The sequence below is a fragment of the Bubalus bubalis genome, chromosome 14 (genome assembly GCF_019923935.1).
Source record: "Bubalus bubalis isolate 160015118507 breed Murrah chromosome 14, NDDB_SH_1, whole genome shotgun sequence".
Taxonomy (NCBI): Eukaryota; Metazoa; Chordata; class Mammalia; order Artiodactyla; family Bovidae; genus Bubalus; species Bubalus bubalis.
The window spans coordinates 4624371-4641515 of NC_059170.1; the positions used below are offsets into that span (position 1 = coordinate 4624371).

The 17145-nt window shown below is 42.6% G+C and overlaps 1 protein-coding gene across 5 annotated transcripts in view; it reads left to right on the forward strand.

Moving 5' to 3' along the window:
- The window catches only part of LOC102394710 (activity dependent neuroprotector homeobox), a 35252-nt gene that overhangs the window by 2777 nt on the left and 15330 nt on the right, over positions 1-17145 (forward strand). Inside the window, exons 1-3 of one of the 5 annotated variants that reach the window (XM_044927531.1) lie at positions 2391-2511; positions 4571-4744; positions 5652-5764. The exons of 1 other annotated variant lie outside the window; for it this stretch is intronic. The gene's annotated coding sequence lies outside the window, so the exon portion shown is untranslated. Of the gene's footprint in view, positions 1-2390; positions 2512-2921; positions 4745-5651; positions 5765-17145 lie in introns of those variants that run through there. 3 more of the 5 variants (XM_025263282.2, XM_025263281.2, XM_006044628.4) reach the window with 3 other exon arrangements.

Below are 17145 nucleotides of genomic sequence, written 5' to 3' on the forward strand. Positions count from 1 at the left end.
TGTGGAGCAGCGATTAAATAACCACCTCAGAGATCTCACTACTAAAGTATTGCCTTCTCAGATGTCGCTGGCGTAGGTTAGGTACCTTTTGCCTTTTTTAGTCTTTTGATTCTTATTCCTACAATCATTCCAACAGTATCACTGTTGGAATTTACAGTAAAGTATTTGGGCAGTGAAAACTTTGACCATTTGGAAGTTATTAGAAAAGAATCTGGACTATTTAGATGCATTTTTGTAGTAAGTCTAGTGACTTAAACACTGGAAAATCTATTTAAACATTTACATGTGAATCCAGCATCCCTTTTTACTTCGTAAATGGGGCCAAGGATGAAATCCAGATGTTCTCCCTTTGTATTGGTATTATCTCTGTATGAATCTAAGTATGGTATCTAAAAAAAACCTAAAAATTATTTTGCTTATTTCATATTGTTGCTAGTGTCTTCTGCAACATGTAATTAGATTCTTCATCTTTGTCTCTGTAAAATCAAACTGTTTTCAGTGTCCCCCCTCTTTTTTTTTACAACTTTTTCCAGCTATTGTTTTCCCTTGAAGTACTGATTTGGCTTTTAAAGATATATTTTATCACAATTTCAGAAATGAATGGAATACTGAGTTGGATGAAACAGCTTGTTAAACCTGCTAACTGAAGCCTTAGACAGTAAGCTCTATGTAACCATAATTTGTAGTATTTTCAATTAAGTCAGCTTCTTTGGGGATGTTACCTATTGTTTGAAACTTAACTTGAAATTTAGAGAAACAGCAAAGTAAGTGTAAGATGTACAGAGCACATCTTAACGGGTTTGGTTAATTCTCCACAATAGACATCATTGTTCAGTATGTTTAGCCAATGATAGACACTCAACTATAAAAGATGGGTTCAAGAATGTTGAGATGATGTGTTGGCTGGGGTTGACCTAACTCGTCAAAGGCCTCCGTTACGTTGTGCTATCCAAATTGTGGGAGCACTTAAAAGTGACTGTCTTGGGGACTAGTCTGTGGTTTTCTTGGATCTTATGGAGGCCCACTGGCAACATCATTTCTCATCCTTGGCTCACCAGGCCAATGGCCTCAAAAAACTAGGGATCCCATTTGTTTTCTTCAGGCCAAAGAGAAGAGCCCATCACTGATTTGGAAGAGTGCCCTGTCCCCGGGTAACAGCCGGCCTTCTGTAAAACGCAGGCCTGTCCACTGAATAGCCCACCCCACCCGCAAGGGGTCAAGCACCCATGAGGTGGGTCGCATCTCTGGTCGGTGTGTGAAGCACGAGGCCCTCACGCCTCCTCTAAGGCAGGAAGTGTCGGCCATGGCCGGCCAGGTGTCCTGAGCTTCCTTCTGCCGAGCCCGGGAGCGCGGGCTGCCCAGCACGTGGAGCCGCGGGGCTGCCCACACGCCCCTCCCGCCAGATGTAGTCCAGGCCCAGCCGGGCCCGCGCAGGGATCCCCAGCACGGCCACCTGACTGAGTGCAGGGCGTGCTGCGGCCCGCTGCTTGTACCTCCGCCGTCGGCGCTGTGACCAGAGGAAGGCGCCCGCCGTGCACAAGGGCCATGGAAGCGCACTGCGGCCATTATCCGCGGCGCCTCCTAGTGGGTCAATGGCAAATCCTTTTGGTTCTCGCGAGAGCTCCCCCTCAGTGGGGATTATATAATTTCCCTTAGGCGGGGATAGGGGTGCTGATGCCACCCTCCCTCAGAAAAAGTTACGTGCAGGCACATATGGAAGTAAGAGTTGTCTTTGGGGGGCATGGGGGGAAGGGGTACTGGCCCCCACTGCCCCCCCCTACTTAGCTGGACAATGAGTCCTCTTATGCTAATGAGGTACTTACGTCACTTCCGCTCTTTCTCGGCCGCCATTTTGGCTAGGGCAGGTTCGGGGAGTCGCTCCGAGGCGCTTGTATTGTCTGCCGAGGGGAGACGCGGGATCAGCCCCCTCCCCCGCCCGTTGCCGCCGCCGCCTCCGCCGGCCCGGTCTCCCCTCCGCCGCCCGCCGGGATCCATGAACTGAACTCCCGCCCCCCCCGGCCGCCGCCATCTTGTGCCCCCTCCCCCTCCCGCAGGCAGCGCTAAGGGGGATTTTGGCGTCTCCTCAGACACAGCTCCCTCTCTCGGTCCCCGCTGCTGAGGAGCGAGAGGAGCGCGGCCGCCGCCGCCGCCCGCCTGCCCGCGCCGGTGAAGCCGCCTCTCCCACACCCTCCGTCTCCTCCCTCCGCCCCTCCTTTGTCTGCACCGCTCGACGACGCTGCCGCCGCCGCCGCCGCCCGCGCGGGGACTGGAGGGATCCGCTCGCGCCGCCGCCGCCGCCCGCCGCTCTGCTGCGCCCGCCGCGCCCCCCGGCAGCAGCCGCGGCCGCGGCGCGAGCCGGAGCCTACCGAGGCCGCCGAGCCGGAGCGCGACGAGGCCCCGGGCGCGCCCTCGCCGCCGCCAGCGCCGTGCCGCCGCCATCCGCCCGCCGCCGCCGCCGCCGCCCGGCCCCCGAGCACGCCGGCCCCGCGCGCGCCTCGAGGCCGAGTCAAGGTAAGCCCGGCGGCCGCCGCGCGCGCGGACCCGCGGCCGCCCCGGCCCCCGACCCTCGGCCCGCGCGGCTCCCGCCCGCCGGCCCCGCGGGCGCATTGTTGTTGGGACCGCACGCGCTCCCTTTGCGCACTCGGTGCCGACGGAGCGCCCGCCCTGGCGCGGACCGCTACCCGGGCTCTGCTCCGGGGTCCGGGCGCCTCCTCCTGCAGCCCGACCCCTCTTCCCCGCCCCGCGAACCCGCGGAGGCCGGCAGCCGCCCCGGCCGCCAGAGCTTGTGCCGCTAGTGGCATCTCCCTCCACCCCGCCCCCAGCGAGAACCGAGCTGCTCCCATCCTTGGAACCAATCCCTCTCTCCCGCCCCCCGCCCCAAACGAGCCCCCCACGCACACCCCCAATCCCTGGGACGAGCCTTCTGCCGGGTCTCCCCACCTTTAGCTGGGGGAGGGGGGACAGGTAGGGGGGTCGGGGAGCATGCAGGGCACGAAGTGAAAGTCTTTGCCCTCCCCTGTGCGGTCCTTCCTCCCCAACATGCCAGCTCCCTTCTATCCTGACCACGGAGTCCTCCACCACCCCCTTTTCTCAATCGCAGCTGCCTGGTCAGCACGACCTCTTGCGAGCATTCTGAGCCCCAACTTTGCAATAAGATGGTGAAAAATGGAAATCCAGAAAGCTGCGAGTTTGGTTTGGGTTTTTTGTTTTTTTTAGTGCAATGAATGGGAATAGTTCTTTGAGCACCCATTTATTCACATCTTCTCTTCCCCTGGACTGCCTCCCTGCCCTCCCCTCCCCCCCCCCCCCCCAAATCTGGATGCCTATCTGCTGGAAAAGGCGCGATTACCTCTCTTCCTCTTCTGCCCAAGTCCAAGTGCTAAGACCTAATATTCTTTTCAGCCACACACATACCACACTAAGTCTTCTTGATGTTCTTGCATTCCCCCGTTCCTCTGGACAGTTCTTGCCATAACCCCATTTCTCAGACAAAGGCTTAGGAGGGAAAAAGAACCAAACTGTTTCCTGTGTTTGCCATTTTAATGCTGTCCATCCCCACAGACCCAAGCCCTTTCCCTCATGCTTCTTGTGCCAATGTCTTGAACCTTCAAAACGAAAGGGGGAAAAAAAAAATCTCCTGGGTAGCTTGATAGAGTTTCTTTATAAATCTGCATTGTTGCTTCTGGTTTATGGCCATGAAGAAAATACCAGCCCCCACCCAAAATGCACCGCAGCCAAGTCGGCTAAAGGCGATGAGTGTTGGAGTCAGTAGGGGGCGCATTCCCTGCACTGGGTAAGGCTGCAGAGGGGGGAAGGGCCCCAGAGCTAGAGCAGGATGAGCTTCACAGCGCCTTCTACAGACCATGGGAAAATGGACCCAGCAAGACACTCTGACACTCTTAGTTGGTGAGCTGACAGCAACATGGTGAAGGATCAAGTGAGTCAAGAGCAGTGATTTTATTTCTATTAAAGAATCCACCCTGCACTTTAGAAGTTTTCTCTTTTGACTTTTTCAAAGTGTTGACCCTTAGATAATCCACATTTGTTCTTGACGAATCACCTTGGCACATCCTTGGTACACAGATTCCCCCTTCTCTGGAATTCTTCCTCCTCAAGCTTTGAATGTGTCACCATATCTTTCCAAGGTCAGATGGTAAAGGGAAAAGTTCAAAACCTGAGAGTAACAGGTTTGGGGGAGTATTGTTGATTTCATTCCTTCTTCATGGCCCCACGTCTTTTCAACTCTTTGAGAGTTCAAAATCCTTGAGGGATGTTAGATTTTAGTGGGGGAGTAATTTTCATAAGCATGTAGATGGGTGTCATGATTTGCAAAGCCTTGTTGGTAAACGTCAAGCCCATGTTGAGTTCTCCACTGTTAAACTCAACCGAGTTGATTGTAAAATTTTGCTTCTTTCCAACTTTGGACTTGAAATTGCCGTTCATTATCCCACCGCCATTAGCCATTAGCCAACCGCCTTTGCAAAAGTGTTGACACCAGTCTTCTGTGAGCACCCACCTTCTTAGGGTGTGTTGATTTCTGTAGATTTTACTCCTCTTGTTATTTCCATAGGTGTGAGATGCACAATGCGAAACCTAGGCCCCAGCTTTTGCACCATGATGCGCAGGGTTGTACTTATTGTACTGAACTGATAGGTGGCCTAGTGGTTATGCCCTGTCCTACCATTTTGAGGATCTGGACTCCGTTCCTGCCTTGCTCTTTGGACCACATTGTCAATTCACACCGGTGGGTATATTCATTTTGGAGGGTGGGAACTGCAGCAACAGGGAAGCCAGAGATTTCTTCCTCTTTGGTCACCACCAAAGCCAACACTTCGAAAATTTCAGCCTAGCCACATTCCTCAAGGAACCAGTTAGAGCTGGTTGGTTAGAGCTGGTTGCTGACGTGGGTTCTGAACAGAGAAATGACTTGTGGCTTGTTTAAGAGAAAATTTTAAAGTTGCTAATATTGTTTTAATGATTTTCATTCTGCACTCTTGTGTATAAAGTACCTTAAGTTTTCAATTACTGTTATTTTGATGACCCAATCTCAAGAGTTGCTGAGCTTTTAGAAACCGTAAAGATTCTCTGATCAGAACAGGCCTTTCCATGAACATGTACTTGCTACCAAAGATTGACAGTGTTTATTGACCCTCGGGGTACTTTTAAGACCTTGATACAAGTATTTTATAAAGATTCACCAAGGTAAATCTTTGGGAAAATAAATGTTGTAGTCTTTGAAACATAGTTAACCAGTTGATGCTTAAGGGAGAATTTGCATTGGACATTTGCTACCAAGTAACATTTTGGTGAGTGAAAAGGAGGCAGCTTGCTTCAGGTATTCCATTAGAGACTTAACTATAATTGCTTTTATAATTTGTTTAGTAATTAGAAGAATCAGATATATAATCTAAGTGTATTACTTGTAATTTTTAAATACTGTTTAGTATTTGTTAAGTAGATAAAATTTTGACCTGAATTTGTGTTTGATATAGAGTTGTACAACTTGTTAAATGACTAATTTGAATAAAGTTTCTTCTTTGAGGGTTATGTTGGAGTCGAAGTTTGTGAAGGTGTTTCTGTTTGAGTAAATTACGCATAAGATACAATGTTAACTGATGTCCTTAGTGGTAATAGCCATTTTCCCCCTACAGGAAAACTTGCTGTGAGCTCTTAAAAAGCATAAATTCTGCAATTTCAAAGGTTTCCTGATTTTGGCGTTCAAAAAAAAAGGTGAAACAGTTGGCCTTGAAGGGCTGAAATTTAGGTACTGTGAGGGTTTATTAAAAAGCCTCAATTAACTAGAGGGTGGGGAATGGGTATTCTATTTAATTGAACTGTAGGTAAATATTCCTTTGTCTTTGGCCCTTTTTGAAAATTTCCTAACACTGCCTTACTAGAGACTGCTTTACTTTGAACTAACTAAATCTTTGGTTTTTGGTTCTTATAGTCTCTGTGTAGGAAATAGAGGAAGTTGGACTGTGAATCTCTAAAGATCCTTGGTCCTCCTTATTCTGAAAGTCATTGGTTTTAAACATACCTATAATGAATTTGTTTTACTTCAGTTTGTCTTTTTTCCCTTAAACCGGAGTGCAGGAAAAGTTATAATACTGTTTATATTAAGAATAGAATGCCACCAAGTTGGATAGATTAAATGGCAAGTAAGTTCTAGATTATTATTATTTTGATGACCCCGTCTCAAGCGTTGCTAAGCTTCTAAAAACCTGAAACAGTCTCTGATCAGAACAAACCTTTCCATGAATGTGTACTTGTTTGCAAATAATCAATAGGCTTTTATCAAATAAAAACGGCTTTTGATTTTATTAGTGACATACACTCCTACATGTGTTTATTACTTATATTTGATTGCTAGAAGTATAATTACATTAGGTGCATTATGTATTGAAGTGTAACTACTGGTAAGTTTTAGAAAATATTAAAAGTAGTTTTTAGTATTTAAGTAGCAATCTGGTGGTTAATGTACACATTCTGACTGCACATTTAATTGTGAAAAATACAGTTTAATAAGGAAGATAGGGCTGTTCTGTTATAAAGGAACAAGTAGGGATCCCTCCTTGGGTAGGGGAAAAATAAAAAGGAAACTTGAGAATTTATTCTGAAAGTAGTATTTTATCTTTTGAGAACCATGTGTAAATAACAAATTGCATAAGTTGTCGTAGACCTTGGCAGATTGATTTTCTTAATAGATGGGTGGATATATATATACACACAAACACACATTATACTTTTTTAGTGTTGAAATGATATATACAAATAAAATACAGATAAAAGGTCCGAATATCAGAAGTAATGTTTAAAAACGATATATTTAAGTGTACGGAGGGAGAAAATCAATTAAATGTCAGGGTGGTTTTTTTTTTTTTTTTTTTTTTTTAATCTGTTTAAATCTTAAACATTTTTTTTAATGTGAAAATACAAAAATTTAATTCTTGTTTTATAAGATTAGAAACTAATTCATAGCTTACATCAAGGTGCTCAAGTACTGTTATGTAATAAACTACTTGTTCAACCTAGACTTCCAAAGGACTTTCACTTTTAAAAAACCTCATAGAGTGTGTTATATCTTCAGAAGGTGAAATATTTTCCATGAGAGTGTAATTTTCATTTATTTGCCTAAGAGGCATGAACATGAAGAGAAATGTTACTCACTGTGTATTATAGTTAAATTCACAGACCTTGATGTGTTGCTAGCATCATGTAAACTGACATGGTTCTATAAGAACTTGCGGCGTTAAGTCTGGAGTGAATGCCAGGTTTTGCTGATGTGCATCTCCGTTGGTTACACGTTTTGTGTTGTTAGTTTGGAAACTTGGTGTTTGAACCTGGTATGAGCCAAACCCCACACTAATTAAGTGAATTGATATTTTGAATGTCGAGGCTGTTTCTTGTTTACACATTGGCACCTTCCACCTGGATTGCTGAGTGGCCACCGCTCCACGTGACTGTATTTTTTTGTTTGTTTGCCTGATTCAGTTCATTGGAAAGTGAGGGGATGGAGGATAGGGTTCCCTCAGTCTCCTAGGGTCTCAGTATCCCCTTATACCTTTGTTTTGATCACAACCTGTCTTTGATAATCTGCCAGTTGAGGGGTTGGTGGAAATGAGAATTCATCCTCTGCTTCACTGGAAGGAGAAGGCTCTCTGCATATTAGCAGGCTTCTCAAACTGGGAGATACATATCTCTCTCTCACCTTGATTGTGTAGGGATATGCTTGTATACAGGAAGTCACAGGTAAAATGTGAGCCAGCTATGTAAAGTGAGTTTTGATGAGGGGGTGCACATTTGTGTTCTAATAAGTGTAAAATGCAGAATTCTTTTCACTGTTACAGTCCTTGGTTACAGTTTCTCTCCTTGTACGTGTTCCTGTCCTCTGCCTTCAGATGCAGTCACAGGCCTCCTTGGTTTTATTGATCCCTAGCTTAGTTCCAAGACAGCAGCTAGAGAAATCCTGATTATCTCAAGAATTTTAGCAGTGTTCCAGAAATAAAGGCTTGAAAATTAAAGAGAAGAGCATCAAAGACTTCGAATAGAATTACCAGGGGAAGACCGCCCTGAACGTATGCCACAGTTTAAGACTGCGTTGTAGCTAAAAACACGCACGGAATCTGTAAGAGACTCCTGCGTGGACCATCTCTTAGAATTAAGAGCAAATCCTTCCACATCCTAATTGCTTCACCAGTAAGGGTGTAGATTGTAATTGAGTCTCTTAGCTTTGAGCTGTTTGTATGTCATTTCACATACGATTTGGTCAAAGCCTTTAATATTGGTATCATTTTCTTGGCACTTTATAAACCATTCTCAATTCTCTGAGGACGGTCCTTGTTTCACAAGTAGGGAAATCAAGGCACTGCGGTGTGCAGCAGTGAAGTGAGCTTTGGAATGTGTCCAGCCCGGCTCCCAGGCCTGTGTTTGGAGCACAGGCTTTTATAGTGCCCCTGTGAGCTGTTGGGCTAATGAGGGCCCAGATGAGTGCTTCATAACTCCATAGTGATGTTGTGTGTTTGGATGTCAGCTAACACCCAAGGATCCCAGGTAGGCCATGCAGTTAAAGCATCTGGCTGTACACTAGCTTCTTGATGGATGAGAGTTGTGCCAGTGGCAGTTGAAGAAGTAGCAACTGTGTCAGGTTTGAAGTTGCCTGTATAAGGATCTGAAAAGAAAGTTTGTTTATAGTCTATTGCTTTTCCCAGTGTTTTGTTTTAGGACAGTCTTGTTCCTTCTCTCCTCTGAGCAGTAATTTTTGCTTAGACAGATAATTGCTGTCTTTTGCCCTTCTGCCTTTTCTGTCTTTTTCTGAACCCTCTATGCTCCCATTTAAGAGCTTATGGAAACTTGAGCTTCCCTTGAAAATTTGTAAGGCTTTCGTTTTCTGGTGGGAGCTGGCAACAATTGAGGACCTGTATGAGTGGTCTCTTGAAACCTAATGTATCTAAAGAAACCTCTATCTAGTGGAAATGTGGTGGGATTTATTAAAATTTTACATATTGTACATTTTAAGTCAGCAATTAAGAATTCTTGCTCTGGTGAAGAAGACGAAGCGAGACTCACTGTGTTCAAATGCAGGGAGTGCTTAAGAATCCTGATTTGAGATCAGAAAAATAAAGCTTTTGTGGAAAGTGTAAGGATTGAGTCATCAAGTGGCAAAACCTGCTGTAAGAATAATGCTTTTGCTAAGCCTTGACTGTAGGAGATAGCTTAAGGTAATTCAAGAAAATTACGTATTTTGTTATTCAAGAATAGTAAGAAAAACATGTCCCATTACTATGGGGAAATTATTTTGACTAGTTTTGATAGAGCATGGAAAACTTACTAAGGAATTGAAAATAACTTTCTTTCTATCTTAGGCTATTGAATGCACATTTATAAATGGACACATCTGGATGTCCTCTTAGGCCTGCCTGTGAATTCATTTGATTTCCCTCTGTCACATCTCTGAAGCCTGGCTGTCCACTGACAGCAAGCCGTTCCGAGGCTGTGCAGTGCGTGCGGGCGGCGTGGTGCCGGGGTCACTCGCCACGGTGTGTCCCTGCCTTGCTGGGGCTCCTGTTAAAGTGGAGGAAGCGTGGAAATGCTTCCCATCTCACACCCTCCCTGAAGCTAGATTGGGATGTAAGACATGTTCTCAGTCATTTTCTCTAGGGTTCTTGTCTGAAATCTGAATACTCAAAAGTGACAGTTTCTGGTTGTAGGCACTAGTCTTTTTGCCTGAAAGCCTTTTAACAGGAGTAGCCCGAATTTTATATTCTAAGTACACATGTATTTTATAAGCAAATTCTAGATCACACCTTTGTGTTTCTAAGTCACCTGGGTTTCTTTTGGGTACTTGTGGATACTCTGTTGCATACCTATTATAAGCGCCACAGAACTTGCGAGGTTAATAGGCTGACTCTAGCATAAATGGCTCACAGTGATGTCCAGAAACACTCTTCTGTGGAAGTATAAATGCACATTATAACGCATTCAGGAACATGCATGGCAACCACATCTGATTCTCAGTATTAACAATAGTCTGTGCTTTTTAAAAGACTATATCCTGGTATGAACTCATAATTTGCAGTTATTGTTGTAGCTTCTGATCTAGTTTAAGGTAATAACTGCTCTAAGCATTAATTGGCTTCATCTTGATTCTTGTGACATTTGAACAGTGAAATGGTGTTATACTGGTTATGGCCTAGGAAACAGACCTCCAGAGGTTAAGTAACATTTTTAGAGTCACAAACCTAGTAAGCCGCAGAGCAAGGATTTAAACAGATCTCTAGATCTGTCGAGCTCTAGAGCTGTATTTTTCACTACGTTGTACCATCTTTTCTGGCAGGGCAAAATTTTACTGTACTATGTCGCCCTACTTATTATATTACAGGAGTTTAAAGGTATGAAGGGGAGAGATTTTTTACACGTGGCTGATAGGAAACTGAATTTTTGTCCATAAAACCAATATAGTTTTGCTGGAAAACAAATTTTGAGGTCGGCTATAGTTTTACGCTTCAACTTTTTACCTCTGCCCTTCTGCCATCACTTCTGTATATTGTTATCTTACACCTAAGGCTTTGGCTGTTTTGCAGACTGTCCAGATCGAGCAGGCAGCTCTGCAGCGTGTGCACTCCCTCAGATCTCAGAAGCTCGGGGAGCAGCCATGCAGTAAATGCAGGTTTTTCTCTGAACATGGTGGCCACAGTGCAGGAGTTTCTTCCACCCTCTCCTGACCACCCCTGTCCCTCTTAGCCTCAGAACGTTTAATCTGTGACGCATCTGAACACATTTCTTTTTTCCATATACGTATGTTTGTGTGTGTGTGTGCATATAGGAAGTCACCTCTGTAAGCCCTTTGTAGACAGGGACTGTTGGTTCATTCTATGCTTACTGAGTACATGCCATGTGCCAGCCACTGACGAGCATGTTGAAACTTTGTGAGTCACAATGTGATTATAGTTTTGGTGACTGACAATGTGGTGAACTAGGTGGTTTATTTCCCGTTAGATTCTGGTTCAGTACTAATGAACCACACCAACACTAAAGAAAACAATACTTGTTTAAGCTGTTAAATTTTTCAGCATTCTGTTACCTTTGGAAAGGCTTCCTGTTTTGTTTTTCCTAGGGCCTCTCCTTTTGTCCAGTTCTATCCTGTAACTGTTTGAAAGAAACTTAAGGTGATTTGAAAGTTTAATACATGAAAATTATGTGAAAATTTCTGTACTACTGCTACCTGCTGTAGAATCATTTCAGTTATTTGCAAAATAAAAATATAATTGAACTTCTCATTAAAGTAACCCTAACTAGGTTAAACTGTTAGTTAAGGCAGAGTGAATTTTACAATCTTGGACAAAAGTGATATAGTCCTCTGTTTCTGGCCTCTTGAAATTAAAAATATAATTGAACTTCTCATTAAAGTAACCCTAACTGGGTTAAACTGTTAGTTAAGACAGAGTGAATTTTACAATCTTGGACAAAAGTGATACAGTCCTCTGTTCCTGGCCTCTTGGAGTGAAGCAGTTTTGCCAGGAAAGGGAACTCTCTACTAAGGTTTTTCTTTTTAAGTACTTAACAGTTTGGAGGCCATTCATGTATTACCAGAGAAGCGCTCATTTAATATAGTCCAAAATAGTCTAGAAATTTGTAAAGGCCTTCAGAGTTCTTTTATTACATCCAGGACTTGCTCTAAAGGATCTATCCTGTTCAAAGGAAGCTTTAAACAGTCTTAACAGATACTTAATAACAGCCTTATCTGCTTCTGTATTCACTACTGTTTATCTTGTATTTTCTGATAGTCACTTTTTTTTTTTAACTTGAATTGTGGTAAAATATACAGGACATAAAATTGATGCATCACGTTAACCAGCCACTTGTAAGTGTACAGTTCTGTGCCGTTAAGTACACTCAGATTATTGTGCAGCAATTACCACCATCCATCTCCAGAACTTTTACATCTTGCAAAGTGCAAACTCTGTCCCTGTTAAACAGTAAATCCTCACTCTCCCCTCCCTGCCAGTCCTTGGCAGCCACCTTCTACTTTCTATCTCTGAATTTCACTACTCTTGGTGTCTCAAGTGAGTGGAATCATGTAATATTTGTCTTTTGTGACAGGTTTATTTTGCTTAGCAAAATATCTTTGAGGTTTTTGCATGTTTCCAGTAGCTACTTTTTAAAAAATAAAAAGTGAAATGAATAATTTTCAATCCAGCATATCCAAAGCATTGTCATTTCAACATGCAGTCTATTTTCGGAAGGTTATTTATGAGATACTTTGCGTTTTTTTCATACTAAGCATTGGGAATCTCAAATATATGTTATGCTTAAAAGCAAATCTAGATGGGTAAAGAAGATATATTAATTGCCAAAAAGTGCATGGAAAGCTGCTCAACATCGCTAATCTTTAGGGAAAAGCAAATTTAAATTATGATGAAAGTAATAACCTCACACCCATTAAGATGCTTACTGTCAAAAAGAGAAAAACAAGTGTTGGTGAGGAGGTGAAGAAATTAGAACCTGTACACTTGGGAGTGTAAATGGCAGAGCCACAGGGTTACCACGTGATGTAGCAACACACACGTTTGTCTGTGAGAGCTGCTTGTACACCCATGTTCCCAGCAGTGTTATTCACAGTAGCTGAAAGAGCAAGTGTCCACCAGCAGGTGAATGGATAAATGTGATGCATACATAGCATGGAATGTTATCCAGCCCGAAAGGGAAAGAAAATCTGACGTGATGCTACAGCTGGGTAAACCTTACAGGCATTTATGCTGAGTAGAATAAGTAGCCACAAAAGGACAGGTATTTATGATTCCACTTCTGTGAAGTACTTCGAGTGGTCAGAACCATAGAGGCCACCAGCGTGGTGGTTGCCAGGTGCATATGGGAGGGGAGAGATGGAGCGTTGCTGTTTGATGCAGATGGAGTTTCGGTTCTGCAAGGTGAAGGAGTTGTGGAGATGGATAGTGGTGATGGTAGCGTGGCGGAAGTTTAAAGCATCTCAGCTCAGTTCAGACTAGCCTCATTTTAAGGGCATAGGAGCCATGTGTGGCTAGTATCTGCTATATTGGAATGCATAATTCTTAAAAATTAATTTAGAAAATTTTCAAGCAATATGGGTTTTCTTGCTGTGTGAGTAAATGCTGAATAAAACACATTGATTCCCTTTTTTGTGTGTGTGGTTTGTTGTTGTTGTTGTTTTTTAAGAAAAATTATACGTGCATAAAATCTGGAAGGATAAGTATACCCCAGTATTTACTGTTGTCTTGTCTTTGGGTAAAAATTGTTTGTGTTCGTCACCTTATCTACATTTTGTAATCTTAGGCCTGTTAACAGCTTAAAATACTTTTTGTATTTCCTACAGTTGACCCGTTTAAAGTATATGGTTCAGTGTTTTCTAGTGTATTCAGAGTTGTGCAGCTATCACCACAATTAATTTTTAAATATTTTCTTCACCCCACCAAGAACCTAGTTAGTACCCATTAGCAGGCACCTTCTGTTCCCTCCCTGCCCTCACAACTCCTCCAACCTTAGGCAACTTTAATCTCCTGTCTCTGAGATTTGTCTTTTCTAGATACTTCATGTAAATGGAATCATACAATAAGTGGCCTTTTGTGACTTTTCATTTGGCATGGTATTTTCAGGGTTCATTGTGTTAAGCATATATCAGCATTTCACTCCTTTTTATGGCTAAATCATATCCCCCCATTGTATCGATATTACCGCATTTTACTTAACCATTTATCAGTTGATGGAAATTTGGGTTGATTTTCCTTCTTGGATATTATGAATAATGTGGAGAACATGCGTGTGCAAGCTTTTGCCTGGATGTGTGTTTTCATTTCTCAGTTGCCTTTGTAACAGTAATGAACAGGATTTGGCAGGGGAAAGGAACCTGAGCTTTAGAGGCAGTTGAGAGCAGACTAGTCCCCTGCCTGCCCTTGCCCTTAGAGGAAGAAAAAAGATGGCTAAAGCCTCTGCTTTTTCTAGGCAGTTCTCAGAACACTGTGAGCATGATAATGGTTAACTGGTTCATCATCATAAGGGAGACCTAGAATATACATCTGGCTTTTTAAAAGCTATTGTTTTATTTAAGGATTCTAAGATTGTGGTTCTCATTTGCAAGATGCTGCCATTACAACTTGGATAGAAAGCTGTTTCTCAAATGTGACCATCTAGTAACTGTCGGCATCCATAGTGATGTTTAAAGCGCTGTAGGGCAAGTGGTCTCAGTCAGAGCTTAGTTCATGTCTCACTTCTTTGAAGGTAATGGGACCATCTGATCTGAGATGTATGTATGCATTCTTAATCTTGTATCTCTGTTTGAGCTGGTTTGACTGAATTATTTATGGTTATTTCATCCTTGGATATTAAAGTCTTGACACTTTCAGATGTGTGTATATCATATGCATTGTTTACTTTTAATTAATGTCAGTGATCAGAGCTTCCTCTGCATGGATAATAGGAAGAACACTGCATCCTAGGTCTGGAGATGACCTTGAGACCCAGCTCTGTGAGTGACACGCTCGTTGCCCTTAAGCCGGGTGCTTCTCAGTTGCTTCTCTGTAAAACAAGAAGAGTTTAGATTAAGTAAAACCCTAGATTCTTCTCAGTGATTCAGAGTGCTGCATTTTCATAATTGATTTTAGTTGATACTATGATTTGAAATATGAATCTTAATCTTTTGTCCTTCTTAAGGCCTGTATGTCCATGCCCCTTCAATGAGAAGATGCCTAAAGATTGTTGATAGTTATTTCTTTTGTAACCAGACATGTATTCAGAATAGAGTATCTTTTTCTCATCAGCTAAACCAGCTAATGCTGAAAACTATGGCACATGATGCCAAAATGAAAAAGGCTGTTTGTAGTCATGTGTGTGAAGTGGGTGCAGCCAATACAGATGCACCTTTTAGGAGCATTAGTTTAAAAATCATATTGAGAACTACAGAAGCGTTGTCCCGCTTGGCCTGATCATGTCACGCCTGAAGTAACCATGTTTTAACAGGGCACCAGAGATTGGCCAGCTGGAGCCCATTTGCTGGAGACTGGCTGAGGTGAGGAGGGAAGGGGCTGTGAGAAGCACTGAGCGTGGGAGCTTGGAAAGGGGGCTCCTGGGAGGGGAGCAGGGAGGGTCTGAACACCTGGAAAGGCTGTTGGGCAGCTCAGTGTTTAGACTTACGCAGCTGAACCGAGAGTCGTGGGCTGCTTTCAGAGCGTGTCGAGTAAACTCGTGAACACAACTGTCCCGCGCGGGACAAGCTGCCTGGTGGGGTTTGTGCTTCGCTCTCACTAAGCAGTCAGGCAGACAGTGTCTTAGAGCAGAGCTGTGTGTGGGAGAGTCACACACTGTTGATAGAGAGGGGACAGAAGTGTCCCTGTGATAAAACATTTCTGTACAGGATGCTGTATCTAGAGAATACAGGCATTTTTGCCTTGCATAAATACAGTCTACCTACCAAAGAAATAGTTATGAAAACTTAGTTATAATGGGTTTAATAACTGATTTGGTTAAAAACTTGAAAATGTTTTTTTAATTGGGTTTCTTTTATTAACAAACTGAAAGAATAGTGGAAAAAATTCAGTTAGTAGTTAAGAACAGAAGAAAAATTAGTTACATTTCCTATTTGGGTCTTGTCTTTATTAACAGTGTTCTAATATGATTATCCTAAGCAACGTAATTGATGTTTAGTATTTAAATTTACCTTTGGTGCAAGTGTATCTTCATTGGCGAAGTAGTTTCTTTTTCTGATCCCTCTGGGCTTTCCAAATTCCTCAGCACTACTGAACATTTTCTGGTGAAAAGGAGACTGAACTTTCTTTTATGCTGCACAGTTTTATCCACTAATCCAGAGTAGCAGTCTATTCTTGGATAGTCAGTTACTTGTTTTGTGGTGTTTGAGATTGAGGAAGAGAGGAAAAGGAGGAGACCCAGCTGCCTTTTATGTGAAGAGCCTGTGGCATCTGGAAGGTCTTTTGCCCACAGTTATAGGAAATTGAAAGATAAGCTGCTTCTGTTCAGGTCTGTGTTTTAGAAAAAGATTGAGTGCAGTGATTGCTTCCAGACTGGATGTAGGCTCTACACTCCCGATGTGTTCACTCATCAGAGGGTTGTTCTAGAAAGGCTTTACAAGGTTCATTTCCTTAAAATACAAATGTATAAACCTTTTTACATCTGGCTTAATTTAAATGTAGGACTAGTGACAACCTGAAAAGCATGTAAGGTGTCTGTGTTCACCACTTGGGATCCCAGAATAGTCAGGAAAGATAAACACTTAATTGGTTATAAAAAGAAAGTGTTTTATAGTGACCACACTTTTACTCAGTGAGTGATATTTACAGTATTAAATGTGTTGCTGAGGGGTGACAGAAATATGGAAATGAAGTTTTCCTTCTGCCTGAGTAGTTTTTAACTTAACAGGTCCAAAATGTTTCCACAAAGACATCACACACATATTTTTAAGTGCCATCATGGGTAGCAGTGGAGTAACTGATGCTTTGATTCTCTTCCTGTGACTCTTCAAATGCCTACGCCTCTTAGAAAATAGCATAACTTTAAATATTATTTAGTTAAATCAGTGGTTTAAAGAAATTTCAAATACTGACTTAAAAACCCCAGTTTGGGTTATGTAAATACTTGTACCAACATTAAGTGGAATATTGTTTTAAGTATTTAGGATCTGAATTTCTTACATATTAATTTGGGTTGATGAGGTACCAGAACTGAAATTGTTTATACTGTAGTATATTTGAATGTAGTATATATTGTAGTATGTATTTGAATGTCTTCCTGATTTTTTTTTATTAACTTAGAATATATTGCTGCCTTTTTTTTTTTCTTCACTAGTAATGGCATCATTTCTGGCCTTTGATTCTCCCCCACTCCTTACCAAAAAGATGTTTCCAGAGAGGTGTTTTTTTTTGTTGTTTTTGTTTTTAACAACTTTAATGTAGAAATGTTTAAAAAAACAGAGGAGTATAAACTGTCCTAATTCTTAAGCTTACTGTGGGCTTCCTATAACTGTATTCTGATAAGACTGTAATTTTATTCAGGGGAGATTTTCAGTAAACCACTGGAATTCTGCTCTAGCCATAAGATTTAATGCTTAGGGTGACCTTGGCATAAATTTGCATATTGAGCTTAGTTTAGACAAGTTGCTATTTC